The 15,722-nt window shown below is 39.4% G+C and overlaps 1 protein-coding gene and 1 long non-coding RNA gene across 4 annotated transcripts in view; both read right to left on the minus strand.

Annotated features, from left to right (window-relative positions):
* Nucleotides 1-15,722, minus strand: part of LOC124042178 (netrin-G1-like) — a 198,229-nt gene that overhangs the window by 21,965 nt on the left and 160,542 nt on the right. The window lies entirely within an intron of this gene.
* On the minus strand, nucleotides 3,907-6,438 carry LOC124042183. The gene is made up of 3 exons (XR_006840050.1): nucleotides 4,475-6,438; nucleotides 4,062-4,382; nucleotides 3,907-3,965 (listed from the first exon to the last, which is right to left on the minus strand). It is a non-coding gene; the product is annotated as an uncharacterized LOC124042183 (long non-coding RNA).

The following is a 15,722-nucleotide window of genomic DNA, read 5'->3' on the forward strand; positions in this document are numbered from 1 at the left end:
TGGTTGAGACATTGATAAATGAGATTTCAACCTTTATTCACCGATTTTAAAAAGACAGCGATTATTTATCGATTATTTATCATTTTGTTGCACATTGGTTTATGAGAACACAGTTTTGAAAACTACATTGGTTGAGGTTGAGAACACTGAGACTAAGAACACATTGGTTGAGGTTGAGAACACATTGGTTTAGGTTGAGAACACATTGGTTGAGGTTGAGAACACATTGGTGTGAGGTTGAGAACACATTGGTTGAGGTTGAGAACACATTGGTTGAGGTTGAGAACACATTGGTGTGAGGTTGAGAACACATTGGTTGAGGTTGAGAACACATTGGTTGATGTTGAGAACACATTGGTGTGAGGTTGAGAACACATTGGTGTGAGGTTGAGAACACATTGGTTTAGGTTGAGAACAGATTGGTGTGAGGTTGAGAACACATTGGTTGATGTTGAGAACACATTGGTTGAGGTTGAGAACACATTGGTTGAGGTTGAGAACACATTGGCGTGAGGTTGAGAACACATTGGCGTGAGGTTGAGAACACAGTGGTTGAGGTTGAGAACACATTGGTTGAGGTTGAGAACACATTGGTTGAGGTTGAGAACACATATATTATTTATATATTATTGAGCATTGGTTGAGGTTGAGAACACATTGGTTTAGGTTGAGAACAGATTGGTTGAGGTTGAGAACACATTGGTTGAGGTTGAGAACACATTGGTTGAGGTTGAGAACACATTGCCATCTGATTTGACTGTAAGTCGCTTTGGATAAAAGCGTCTGCTAAATGGCATATATTATTTATATATTATTGAGAACACATTGGTTGAGGTTGAGAACACATTGGTTGAGGTTGAGAACACATTGGTTGAGGTTGAGAACACATTGGTTGAGGTTGAGAACACATTGGTTGAGGTTGAGAACACATTGGTTGAGGTTGAGAACACATTGGTTGAGGTTGAGAACACATTGCCATCTGATTTGACTAAAACACCATGAATTTAATAACAACAGGAAAACAAACTGTATCAACTAGGACCTTTCTGACGTTGCATACAACACCCTGATATGTAGAACACAACACCCTGATATGTAGACTACAACACCCTGCTATGTAGACTACAACACCCTGCTATGTAGAACACAACACCCTGATATGTAGAACACAACACCCTGATATGTAGACTACAACACCCTGATATGTAGAACACAACACCCTGATATGTAGAACACAACACCCTGATATGTAGAACACAACACCCTGATATGTAGAACACAACACCCTGATATGTAGAACACAACACCCTGATATGTAGAACACAACACCCTGATATGTAGAACACAACACCCTGATATGTAGAACACAATTCTACACATGTTCGAAATGCATCTTCCAGACTTAGGGTCTATACTACAAAACAGAAATACTTCAAAACAACTTCTATCTCAAGGCCATCAGACTGCTATACAGCAATCACTAACTCAGAGAGGCTGCTGTCAACATTTGAGACCCAATCATTGGCCACTTTAATAAATGGATCACTAGTCACTTTACACAATGCACTCTAAATAATGGCACTTTAATCATGTTTACATATCTTACATTAATCATATCCTATATCTTATACAATCTATTGTACCTTGTCTATGCCACTCGTCCATCGCTCCTCCATATTCTTACAAGTACTGTACATATTCTCATTTACCCCTTTAGATTTGTGTGTCTTGTTGTTAGTTGTTTGATTACTTGTTAGATATTGTTAGATATTACTGCACTGTCGGAACTAGAAGCACAGGCATTTCGCTACAATCGCATTAACATCTGCTAACCATGTGTATGTGACCAATACAATTAGATTTTATTACTATTGGCTATTGTCCTTCAATGAGAGCAGTAACTTCAAACAGCATTGTGTAAACTATGGTCAATGTTCAAAAGGGAGATTCAATTGTATTGCACCACAAAATAGCATAGGCTTCTGGAAACACAAATTAGATTTACAATAAACCAACAAAAAAGTAGTGTCGGAACAGGCTTTGATGCTTTTAACTTCTTAAGACCTCTTCCATCCCCTTGCTCATTGGCCCTCCCACTGCCCCCTAGCAGTCAGGAGCACATTTCAGGCAGGTTAACTTCACCTGTAGTATTTCTGCATCTAGCCTTTGATTCACAAAGACTCACACCTGCTGTAAAAGGGGAAAACAAATATTATCTAGAGAAGGTATTCACATGTCAAATATTATCTAGAGAAGGTATTCACATGTCAAATATTATTTAGAGAAGGTATTCACATGTCAAATATTATTTAGAGAAGGTATTCACATGTCAAATATTATCTTGAGAAGGTATTCACATGTAGTATTTCTGTAGTATTTCTGCCTCTAGCCTTTGATTCACAAAGACTCACACCTGCTGTAAAAGGGGGAAAACAAATATTATCTAGAGAAGGTATTCACATGTGAAATATTATTTAGAGAAGGTATTCACATGTGAAATATTATCTAGAGAAGGTATTCACATGTCAAATATTATCTAGAGAAGATATTCACGTGTGAAATATTATTTAGAGAAGGTATTCACATGTCAAATATTATTTAGAGAAGGTATTCACATGTCAAATATTATCTAGAGAAGGTATTCACATGTCAAATATTATCTAGAGAAGGTATTCACGTGTCAAATATTATCTAGAGAAGGTATTCACATGTCAAATATTATCTTGAGAAGGTATTCACATGTCAAATATTATTTAGAGAAGGTATTCACATGTAGTATTTCTGTAGTATTTCTGCCTCTAGCCTTTGATTCACAAAGACTCACACCTGCTGTAAAAGGGGGAAAACAAATATTATCTAGAGAAGGTATTCACATGTGAAATATTATCTAGAGAAGGCATTCTCATGTCAAATATTATCTAGAGAAGGTATTCACATGTGAAATATTATCTAGAGAAGGTATTCACATGTGAAATATTATCTAGAGAAGGTATTCACATGTCAAATATTATCTAAAGGCATTCACATGTCAAATATTATCTAGAGAAGGTATTCACATGAAATATTATCTAGAGAAGGTATTCACATGTGAAATATTATTTAGAGAAGGTATTCACATGTCAAATATTATCTAGAGAAGGTATTCACATGTGAAATATTATCTAGAGAAGGTATTCACATGTGAAATATTATTTAGAGAAGGTATTCACATGTGAAATATTATTTAGAGAAGGTATTCACATGTGAAATATTATCTAGAGAAGGTATTCACATGTCAAATATTATCTAGAGAAGGTATTCACATGTGAAATATTATCTAGAGAAGGTATTCACATGTCAAATATCATAATTTGGACTCCCCTTTACTTATGGTTGGAGTCAAAGGCCCTCTTCCCTTTGCTTCTCTTCATCGTCATGGTTGTCATGAGGCCGGTCATCATGGTTCTGTATAGAACACAAGGCCGTTTGTCAGGGTTCTGTATAGAACACGAGGCCGTTTGTCAGGGTTCTGTGTAGAACACGAGGCCGTTTGTCAGGGTTCTGTATAGAACACGAGGCCGTTTGTCAGGGTTCTGTATAGAACACGAGGCCGTTTGTCAGGGTTCTGCATAGAACACGAGGCCGTTTGTCAGGGTTCTGTATAGAACACGAGGCCGTTTGTCAGGGTTCTGTGTAGAACACGAGGCCGTTTGTCAGGATTCTGTATCGAACACGAGGCCGTTTGTCAGGGTTCTGAATAGAACACGAGGCCGTTTGTCAGGGTTCTGTATAGAACACGAGGCCGTTTGTCAGGGTTCTGTATAGAACACGAGGCCGTTTGTCAGGGTTCTGTATAGAACACTAAATATGTACTTTAAAAGCAACACATCACTGACTAATTTAAAAGTGAAAAAAAATCAGTTTACTAGCGCATTGCTCTCTTCACCCGGTCCAGGATGTCTTTCCTCCTTTGAGATCTGAGATATCTGTAATTTAACAAATAAGACACTAATGCATTACACTTCCAGTACTACATGGCAATATAATGTCATTCAACTCAATGACAACACTTAATTTCTCACCACGTATTTTCGAAAATCATTGCTTTTAAAGCTACTCTTCCATCTTTAGTAACTCTTCCTCCGTCTCGTTCAGGTTGACATTCTCAACTGGACTCACTTTAAAAAGGTCAGGATTTTTGGGGGACATCCTCAAACAAAGTAGTTTTACATTTGTTCACTTCCAAAAGTGTTTCAAAATACATGTCATAATTGCTTCCGACATAGGAATATAATCTGACTCTTTGCAGGGCTTTGGTGAGGGAGATCTCTCATCTGAAGAGGCTGAAGGTGACCTTGGTCTCCCACATGATCTATCCCTGGATCATGAAGGCTCAAGATTCACTGCAGTAAAATATTGGACAACATCATGGCAATTCTTGGTATAGTACCTTTCCAAATACATTGATCAAGATAAGAATAAAGGGTTGGCTTACATTGTGAAGGGTCATCCTAAACAGTCATTTGAGTCTTTTACTTCCTGGGGCTTTGGGGCATATTGTTGGTGTGGGCTTGGGTAGACCTTTGACCTTTGTGTGAAAATAAACATACAGGTGTAAATAAAATCACAGCCTTCTTTCGTCATGCTTAAGTTTTATTGAAGTGGAAGAAGACTTAACACATTAGCAAACTTTAAACCCAAATCATACAACTAAAGTCAACTGAAGCTAAAGTCAACCTCCCAAACCCATACCCCCTAGCTGTCCCTCATCAATATACACCCATCAACCCCCAAATTAAAAAGCAAAAATAGGCTTAAAAAAACAACCTTCAATTTCAGATTTACAAAAGAATACAGACCCTTTAATCAGTACTTTGTTGAAACACCTTTGGCAGTGATTACAGCCTTGTGTCTTCTTGGGTATGACCCTACAAGCTTGGCACACCTGTAATTGCGAAGTTTCTCCCATCCTTCTCTGCAGATCCTCTCAAGCTTTGTCAGGTTAGACGGGGAGCCTCGCTGCACAGCTATTTTCCAAGATTGTACGATCGTCGCCATGCCAAACTGAGCAATCGAGGGAGAAGGGCCTTGGTTAGGGAGGTGACCAAGATCCCGATGGTCACTTTCTCCACAGCTCCAGAGTTTGTCTGTGTTTGATCGGGTTCAAGTCCAGGCTCTGGCTGGGCCAAACAAGGATATTCAGATAATTTTTCTGAAGCCACTCCTGCGTTGTCTTGGCTGTGTGCTTAGGGTTGTTGTCCTGTTGAAAGTTGAACCTTCACACCAGTCTGACATCCTGATCGCCCTAGATCAGGTTTTCATCAAGGATCTCTCTGTATATTGCTCTGTTCATCTTTCCCTCCATCCTGATTAGTCTCTTTCTGAATCCCCACCCCTCCACACTGGGTAGATCAGAGCAACACTTTAAGGTGCATTTCAATAATAACGGCGCTGAAATGTTGGGAAATTAAAGGAAAATGTTACCACTGTTCCTGGTGCCAGTCTGCACGTTCAAACTAAAACAATTTAACTAATAATGGCATCCTTATGATTTTGTTAATAAAATAATGGCTATAGGAAGCAGCTGGACAATAGACTTGCCTCGAAGGAGGGTAGTGGGAGAATTTTGTCATCAAATGTATTTCTAAGTTTGGTTGGCTGTATCACAACCGGCTGTGATTGGTTGCAATTGGTTGCAAGTTTAATCCACCAGAAAAGACCAAACAAATAAATACCACAAAAAGTAATTAAAAAAAAAAGAATGTATCACATCTGACCGTGAGTCAAATGGAGTGGTGCACAATTGGCCCAGCGTTTCTCTCCCTCTAAAAACATAAATAAATGTTTTGGCCTTTACAAATATTATTTTGGCCTTTATTCAGATTAAAAACATTCACGTTCAAAAACGTTTATTTTTTATTTTTTAAATGAAATAACCTCCAAAATATGGTTATATATTATCAAGTTGATGGCACAGTCATATAGCCAGTACCCACATACATTTGAGTGACTCACTCATTCATTGCCTTTGCTCAAAATAAATAAGAACCAACATTATTTCAGATAGTCCTACTTCTTGTGACTCTCAAACACGGGTCCGGGAGTGTAATCATCGACTGAAACTAATTAGCACAACGCAACGGACATAAATCTTCCTAGAAAATCTTCCTAGAAAATCTTCCTATTCATGAACATCACAAGTGAAATATATTGGAACACAGCTTAGCCTTTTGTTAACCACCCTGTCATCTCAGATTTTCAAAATATGCTTTACAACCAAAGCTAGACAAGCATTTGTCTAAGTTTATCGTAGATTAGCATAGCATTATTCTTTACGAGCAGCAGGCAACCTTGTCACAAAAATCAGAAAAGCAATCAAATTAAATCGTTTACCTTTGATGAACTTCGGATGTTTTCACTCACGAGACTCCCAGGTAGGTAGCCAAAGTTCATTTTTTCCCAAAATATTATTTTTGTAGGCGAAATAGCGCCATTTGTTCTTCATGTTTGGCTGAGAAATTGCCCGGAAATTGCAGTCACGAAAACGGCAAAAAATATTCCAAAAATATTCCAAATTAGCTCCATAATATCGACAGAAACATGGCAAACGTTGTTTATAATCAATCCTCAAGGTGTTTGTCTAATATCTATTCGATAATATATCCACCGGGACAATTCGTTTTTCACTCGGACCGATTGGAGTAATGGCTACCTCTCTATTTTACGCGAGAGTCAACCTGGGAGCCATCATGTGACCACTTACGCAATGTAGCCGCCTACGGCTATTCTTCAACATAAATGCGTAAAACTACGTCACAATGCTGTAGACACCTTGGGGAATACGTATAAAGCGTAAGCTGGTTGATAGCACATTCACAGCTCAATAGGGACTCATTGGAACGCAGCGCTTTCAAAATATGGGGCACTTCCTGATTTGGATTTTTCTCAGTCTTTCGCCTGCAACATCAGTTCTGTTATACTCAGAGACAATATCTTTACAGTTTTGGGAACGTTAGTGTTTTCTATCCAAAGCTGTCAATTTCATGCATATTCTAGCATCTTTTCCTGACAAAATATCCCGTTTAAAACGGGAACGTTTTTTTCTCCAAAAATGAAAATACTGCCCCCTAGTACCAACAGGTTAATAAAAATGTTTTGGTTATCCTGACCTGGACACCATGTACAAACAGATGATACCCATGCCGGCCACCACCGGGAGGTAGCTTTTGGTTTTCATTTAGAATCCTCCAATCCTCTTAATGTAATTATTAGATAACGTGCACCAGCTGTTATTTACAAAAATACATAGCCCGCCACCCCTCGTCTTACCAGACACCGCTGTTCTATCCTGCCGGTACAGCGTATAACCAGCCAGCTGTATGTTGATAGTGTCTTCATTCAGCCACAACACCGTGAAGCATATGATATTACAGTTTTAAATGTCCCATTGGTAGTTTAACCTTCCCCGTAACTTGTCAATTTTATTGTCCAAAGATTGCATGTTTGCTAGCACTATTGAGGGAAGTGGAAGGGGGTTTATTCGATCGGCTCCGAATTCCCCCGAAGGCAGCCCGCTCTCCGGCTTCTCTTTCTCCGCCTCCTCTTCATGCAGATCACGGGGGTCGGGGCCTCTCCGCCTCGGGTTTGTCAGAGTAGTGAAAGAAGAAAAATGATTTTACTAGTCCGTGGTGAGTAATCGCAGTCCTGATGTCTAGAAGTTATTTTCGGTCATAGGACATGGTAGTGGCAAAATTATGTACAAAATAAGTTTAAAAAATAAGTTATAAACAAATGCAAATAAACAAAGAAAAAGAAAAAAACACAATCGGTTGTAAAACGTCTGCCTTCTGCTCTGGCGCCATCTTACATTGGTGTTAACCATTTGATACCTGCAATCACCTTCAACACAGGCAGGACACCAGTCAGGCAGGACACCAGTCAGGCAGGACACCAGTCAGGCAGGACACCAGTCAGGCAGGACACCAGTCAGGCAGGACACCAGGCAGGCAGGACACCAGTCAGGCAGGACACCAGTCAGGCAGGACACCAGTCAGGCAGGACACCAGTCAGGCATGACACCAGTCAGGCAGGACACCAGTCAGGCAGGACACCAGTCAGGCAGGACACCAGTCAGGCAGGACACCAGTCAGGCAGGACACCAGGCAGGCAGGACACCAGGCAGGCAGGACACCAGTCAGGCAGGACACCAGTCAGGCAGGACACCAGTCAGGCAGGACACCAGGCAGGCAGGACACCAGTCAGGCAGGACACCAGGCAGGCAGGAAGTCAGGCAGGACACCACTCAGGCAGGACAACACTGAGATAATCACCCCACTCGTTTAGTCTCTACAGAGAACTTTTGACTCCTCAAAGAAATCTGGATGCTCAACCAGTGCGTTCACAATACAAACGATTATGGATATCCACCCTAACTAGATAGACCAGGCTGTCTATCTCTCCTCTTTTCTTTGGTGAATTCATCACATTATTGTAATCCTTTTTATGAATATTCAATGAGATTTGTTGACATAAAACACCTGTATTCAATGGAACTCATCTCATATGTATATACTGTACTCGATACCATCTACTGTATGCTGCCCTGTACCATCACTCATTCATATATCCTTATGTACATATTCTTTATCCCCTTACACTGTGTATAAGACAGTAGTTTTGGAATTGTTAGATTACTTGTTGGTTATCACTATTCAATAGAAGCACAAGCATTTGCTTGACATTAACAACTAACCATGTGTATGTGACAAATAAAATTTGATTGGAGTTGATTTGGAGAGAGATGCTATGCAACTAGCCTCATGCCATGAATATCAATAGCCATGTGGAGACAACTCCGATATAAAGTGTTTTTTTTTACGAGATGTCACGTGTCCTCATAACAACTTAAGCATTGCAACATTATAATATTATATCAAATAAAACTCACGTAGCAAAATGAGCCATAATTAGTTTTTTTGTTGACCACATTCGACAATCATTGACCTCCATACAAAAACTCCTTGCTTGTGTGGGTGAAATAACCAACAATAACCACCAAGTTGAGCCTCTCTCTTCCTCTTCCTCTCCGACCACATGATGCTTTGCTATCCTACCAACGACAGAGAGTTGGTCCTCCACTCTTATTTTCTGACCAAAACCCTGCTAAGTCTCAAAAGGGTTGTACTCTGGGTGTTTGTGCATCTTTTCAAAACATCAATCCCTTCTTCTCTGAGAATTACCAACAACAAAAAATACTTCAAATCAAATCATCAAATTTTATTTGGCACATACACATGGTTAGCAGATGTTAATTGGGGTGTAGCGAAATGCTTGTGCTTCTAGTTCCGACAATGCAGTAATAACCAACGAGTAATCTCGCTACTGCACCTAGTGATCAGCCCAAGATGCCAGCTTCACACATACCACCCTACGTTGCAGTTTGAGAAGATCCTGCTTAACACACTATCAGAATAACACACTATCAGAATAACACACTATCAGAATAACACACTATCAGAATAACACACTATCAGAATAACACACTATCAGAATAAAACACTAGCAACAAAACTTGATCACTTGTTGTAAAACTGGAGCTCAAGTTACCATCTACTCTCGTTTCAGTAGAAATTTCAGATGTTCCGTTAACTGATTCTCACTGATTCTGACGTACGCATGGAATTTACACCACCGCTTATGATAAACCGAAGCTAAATTAAATTAGTCCAAAAGAACAATCAAACTAAGGTCTATTTGCTTCTTTTGGGGACACAGTGCTTGTGTATCATCTCTTCAGAGGTGTCTTCTCCAAATCAAATCACATGTTATTGGTCACATGGTCAAATCACATGTTATTGGTCACATGGTTAGCAGATGTTAATGCTTGTGTATCACCTCTTCAGAGGTGTCTTCTCCAAATCAAATCACATGTTATTGGTCACATGGTCAAATCACATGTTATTGGTCACATGGTTAGCAGATGTTAATGCTTGTGTATCACCTCTTCAGAGGTGTCTTCTCCAAATCAAATCACATGTTATTGGTCACATGGTTAGCAGATGTTAATGCTTGTGTATCACCTCTTCAGAGGTGTCTTCTCCAAATCAAATCACATGTTATTGGTCACATGGTTAGCAGATGTTAATGCTTGTGTATCACCTCTTCAGAGGTGTCTTCTCCAAATCAAATCACATGTTATTGGTCACATGGTTAGCAGATGTTAATGCTTGTGTATCACCTCTTCAGAGGTGTCTTCTCCAAATCAAATCACATGTTATTGGTCACATACACACATGGTTAGCAGATGTTAATGCGAGTGTAGCGAAATGCTTGTGCTTCCTGTTCCGACAGTGCAGTAATATCTAACATGTAATCGAACAAACAACTACCTAACACATACAAATCTAAGTAAAGGAATGGAATAAGAATACGAGCAATTTATTTTACCAGGCAAGTCAGTTAAGAACAAATTCTTATTTTCAATGACGGCCTAGGAACAGTGGGTTAACTGCCTGTTCAGGGGCAGAACGACATATTTGTACCTTGTCAGCTCAGGGGTTTGAACTCGCAACCTTCCAGTTACTAGTCCAACACTCTAACCACTAAGCTACCCTGCCGCCTCTACACTCTAACCACTAGGCTACCCTGCCACCTCTACACTCTAACCACTAGGCTACCTACCACCTCTACACTCTAACCACTAGGCTACCTACCGCCTCTACACTCTAACCACTAGGCTACCTACCACCTCTACACTCTAACCACTAGGCTACCCTGCCATCTCTACACTCTAACCACTAGGCTACCTACCACCTCTACACTCTAACCACTAGGCTACCTACCACCTCTAAACTCTAACCACTAGGCTACCCTGCCACCTCTACACTCTAACCACTAGGCTACCTACCGCCTCTACACTCTAACCACTAGGCTACCTACCACCTCTACACTCTAACCACTAGGCTACCCTGCCACCTCTACACTCTAACCACTAGGTTACCTACCACCTCTACACTCTAACCACTAGGCTACCCTGCCACCTCTACACTCTAACCACTAGGCTACATACCACCTCTACACTCTAACCACTAGGCTACCTACCACCTCTACACTCTAACCACTAAGCTACCTACCGCCTCTACACTCTAACCACTAGGCTACCTACCACCTCTACACTCTAACCACTAGGCTGCCTACCGCCTCTACACTCTAACCACTAGGCTGCCTACTGCCCCTGATAGCTGCAGACCAATCTACATAAACCCCACAGTAGCAAGGACAAAAAGGGGAAACACAGACACATCACAGGGGGTCTTTCGAATCCAATTAGAACTACCACTCACGACCAAATATGATGACGAAAGGAAGTCCAGTGGTATGAAGTGGGAGAAGTTGGAGACAGATGATAGAAAATTATTAGAAACTTGGCCGATATTCTGCAAATTTTCGCATCAAAATGAAGCATTCGATCTCAATGCAGTTTTCTGTTCTCGAAACTAGAATCTGTTACGAACGGAGTTGACACAGTTTTTTGAAGACTTTATAACCTTTGCCAAAGTAAAAAAAAAAAAAAAAATGCCTTGTTTAGAACTGCAAATTGAGTTATTGCACACAGGCACTTCACACAATAGGCATTAGCTAACGGAAATATGCAAATATTGTGTGAGAGAGAGAGAGGGGAGAGCGAGCGATAGAGAGAGGGGGAAAATGGGATACCTAGTCAGTTTCACAACAAAATGTGCCCTCCGCATTTAACACAACCCCTCTGAATCAGAGAGGTGCGGGGAGTTGCCTTAATCAAAGTCCACAACATCAGCGCCCGGGGAGTAGATGTTGTTGGCGGTTACCTGCCTTGCTCAAGGGCAGAACGGCACATTGAGAGCTAAGAGATTGAGAGCTACGGAGGGAGGGAGAAGGCAGAGAGAGAGACAGAGAGAGAGAGAGAGAGAGAGAGAAGGAGAGAGAGAATGCATGCAATACACTTTGTGTACAACGCAAAACCCCAAACAATGCATACGGAGCAGAATTAGGACTATACCAGCTAATTATCTAAATATAGAAATTTCTACAACCACCTAAAATGAAGCAATTGCCCACCAATTCCACCACAAAGCCATAGAGAAGAGTCCCCTAGCCAGCTGGTTCTGGGGCTCTGTTCACAAACACAACAGGTGCAACAGAGCCCAGGACAGCAAAACAGACCCAAACAAATCATGAGAAAGCTAAAAGATAACTATTCAACCACTTGGGGCTCCCAAGTGTTGCAGTGCTAGAGGCGCCACTACAGACCCTGGTTTGATTCCAGGCTGTATGACAACTGACCGTGATTGGGAGTCCCATAGGGCGGCGGACAATTGGCCCAGCGTCGTCCGGGTTTGGCCGGGGTAGGCCGTCATTGTAAATAAAAAATTGTTCCTAACTGATTTGCCTATTTAAATAAACGGTTTTAAAAAACTGAGCAAACTAGAATGCTATCTGGTCCTAAACAGAGAGCACACAGTGGCAGACTGACCCAAAATTAAGAAAATCCTTGACTATATACAAACTTGGTGAGCCTTGCTGTTGAGAGAGGTTGCCATAGGCAGATCTGGCTCTCAAGAGAAGACAAAATTACGTGGAAACTGAGCTGCACTCCCTGCCAAATATAAGAGCACATTAGAAGCACATATTTCCCCCAGATCACACAGACTCACAAATGATTTGATAACAAATCCAACATTGATAAAGTCCCATATCTGTCAGGTGAAATACTACAGTGTGTAATCACAGCAACAAGATGTGTGGCTCATTGCCATGAGAAAAGGGCAACCAGTGGAGCACAAACAACATTGTAAACACCACCAATACTTCTGTTGATTTATCTTCCCCTTCTATTCCTACCATAACTAAAATAACATTTTTATATTTTTGAAACTGTTGAGTTTCTGATGTTTACTGTTTATTTCTAAAAGTTTGTTGATATTACATTTGATTGATTTAGTTGATGTTGATGTAGTAGTTGATGTTCCTTCTCACTTTTGTTAATTGTTTATTTCACTTGCTTTAGCAAAAGCCCCTTTGAATTGAACTGAAATTGAGAGGGAAGGAGATAGAGACAGAGAATGAAAAAATGACGTGTCCTAAGTTGTTTGACTATGTCAATATATATATATATTACTCCAAACCATCCATATGGCAGCAATTTAAGATATGAAACCCTCAACAACATTTTACAACATTTTACAACTGGAATAGTGACAGTAGATCTAGCTGCTCTGTCATAATATAATAGAGACAGTAGATCTAGCTCCAGATTATGTCTTGGTCAGTCAAAATATAATAAAGAAAGATCTAGTTCCAGATTATGTCCCTTCCCGTCATAATCTAATAAATAAAGTAGATCTAGCTGGTCTGTCATAATATAATAGAGACAGTAGATCTAGCTGGTCTGTCATAATATAATAGAGACAGTAGATCTAGCTGGTCTGTCATAATATAATAGAGACAGTAGATCTAGCTCCAGATTATGTCTTGGTCAGTCAAAATATAATAAAGAAAGATCTAGTTCCAGATGATGTCCCTTCCCGTCATAATCTAAAAAAGAAAGTAGATCTAGCTGGTCTGTCATAATATAGTAGAGACAGTAGATCTAGCTGGTCTGTCATAATATAATAGAGACAGTAGATCTAACTCCAGATTATGTTCTGGTCTGTCATAATATAATAAAGACAGTAGATCTAGCTGGTCTGTCATAATATAATAGAGAAAGTAGATCTAGCTGGTCTGTCATAATATAATAGAGACAGTAGATCTAGCTGGTCTGTCATAATATAATAGAGACAGTAGATCTAGCTGCTCTGTCATAATATAATAGAGACAGTAGATCTAGCTCCAGATTATGTCTTGGTCAAACAAAATATAATAAAGAAAGATCTAGTTCCAGATTATGTCCCTTCCCGTCATAATCTAATAAAGAAAGTAGATCTAGCTGGTCTGTCATAATATAATAGAGACAGTAGATCTAGCTGGTCTGTCATAATATAATAGAGACAGTAGATCTAGCTCCAGATTATGTCTTGGTCAGTCAAAATATAATAAAGAAAGATCTAGTTCCAGATTATGTCCCTTCCCGTCATAATCTAATAAAGAAAGTAGATCTAGCTGGTCTGTCATAATATAATAGAGACAGTAGATCTAGCTGGTCTATCATAATATAATAGAGAAAGTAGATCTAGCTGGTCTGTCATAATATAATAGAGACAGTAGATCTAGCTGGTCTGTCATAATATAATAGAGACAGTAGATCTAGCTGGTCTGTCATAATATAAGAGAGACAGTAGATCTAGCTGCTCTGTCATAATATAATAGAGACAGTAGATCTAGCTCCAGATTATGTCTTGGTCAGACAAAATATAATAAAGAAAGATCTAGTTCCAGATTATGTCCCTTCCCGTCATAATCTAATAAAGAAAGTAGATCTAACTGGTCTGTCATAATATAATAGAGACAGTAGATCTAGCTGGTCTGTCATAATATAATAGAGACAGTAGATCTAGCTGGTCTGTCATAATATAATAGAGACAGTAGATCTAGCTCCAGATTATGTCTTGGTCAGTCAAAATATAATAAAGAAAGATCTAGTTCCAGATTATGTCCCTTCCCGTCATAATCTAATAAAGAAAGTAGATCTAGCTGGTCTGTCATAATATAATAGAGACAGTAGATCTAGCTGGTCTGTCATAATATAATAGAGAAAGTAGATCTAGCTGGTCTATCATAATATAATAGAGACAGTAGATCTAGCTGGTCTGTCATAATATAATAGATACAGTAGATCTAGCTAGTCTGTCATAATATAATAAAGACAGTAGATCTAGATGGTCAGTCATAATATAATAGAGACAGTAGATCTAGCTGGTCAGTCATAATATAATAGAGACAGTAGATCTAGCTGGTCTGTCATAATATAATAGAGACAGTAGATCTAGCTAGTCTGTTATAATATAATAGAGACAGTAGATCTAGCTGGTCTGTCATAATATAATAGACAGTAGATCTAGCTGGTCTGTCATAATATAATAGAGACAGTAGATCTAGCTGGTCTGTCATAATATAATAGAGACAGTAGATCTAGCTGGTCTGTCATAATATAATAGAGACAGTAGATCTAGCTGGTCTGTCACAATATAATAGAGACAGTAGATCTAGCTGGTCAGTCATAATATAATAGAGACAGTAGATCTAGCTGGTCTGTCATAATATAATAGAGACAGTAGATCCAGCTGGTCTGTCATAATATAATAGAGACAGTAGATCTAGCTGGTCTGTCATAATATAATAGAGACAGTAGATCTAGCTGGTCAGTCATAATATAATAGAGACAGTAGATCTAGCTGCTCTGTCATAATATAATAGAGACAGTAGATCTAGCTCCAGATTATGTCTTGGTCAAACAAAATATAATAAAGAAAGATCTAGTTCCAGATTATGTCCCTTCCCGTCATAATCTAATAAAGAAAGTAGATCTAGCTGGTCTGTCATAATATAATAGAGACAGTAGATCTAGCTGGTCTGTCATAATATAATAGAGACAGTAGATCTAGCTCCAGATTATGTCTTGGTCAGTCAAAATATAATAAAGAAAGATCTAGTTCCAGATTATGTCCCTTCCCGTCATAATCTAATAAAGAAAGTAGATCTAGCTGGTCTGTCATAATATAATAGAGACAGTAGATCTAGCTGGTCTATCATAATATAATAGAGAA

The sequence above is a fragment of the Oncorhynchus gorbuscha genome, linkage group LG08, assembly GCF_021184085.1.
Source record: "Oncorhynchus gorbuscha isolate QuinsamMale2020 ecotype Even-year linkage group LG08, OgorEven_v1.0, whole genome shotgun sequence".
NCBI lineage: Eukaryota > Metazoa > Chordata > Actinopteri > Salmoniformes > Salmonidae > Oncorhynchus > Oncorhynchus gorbuscha.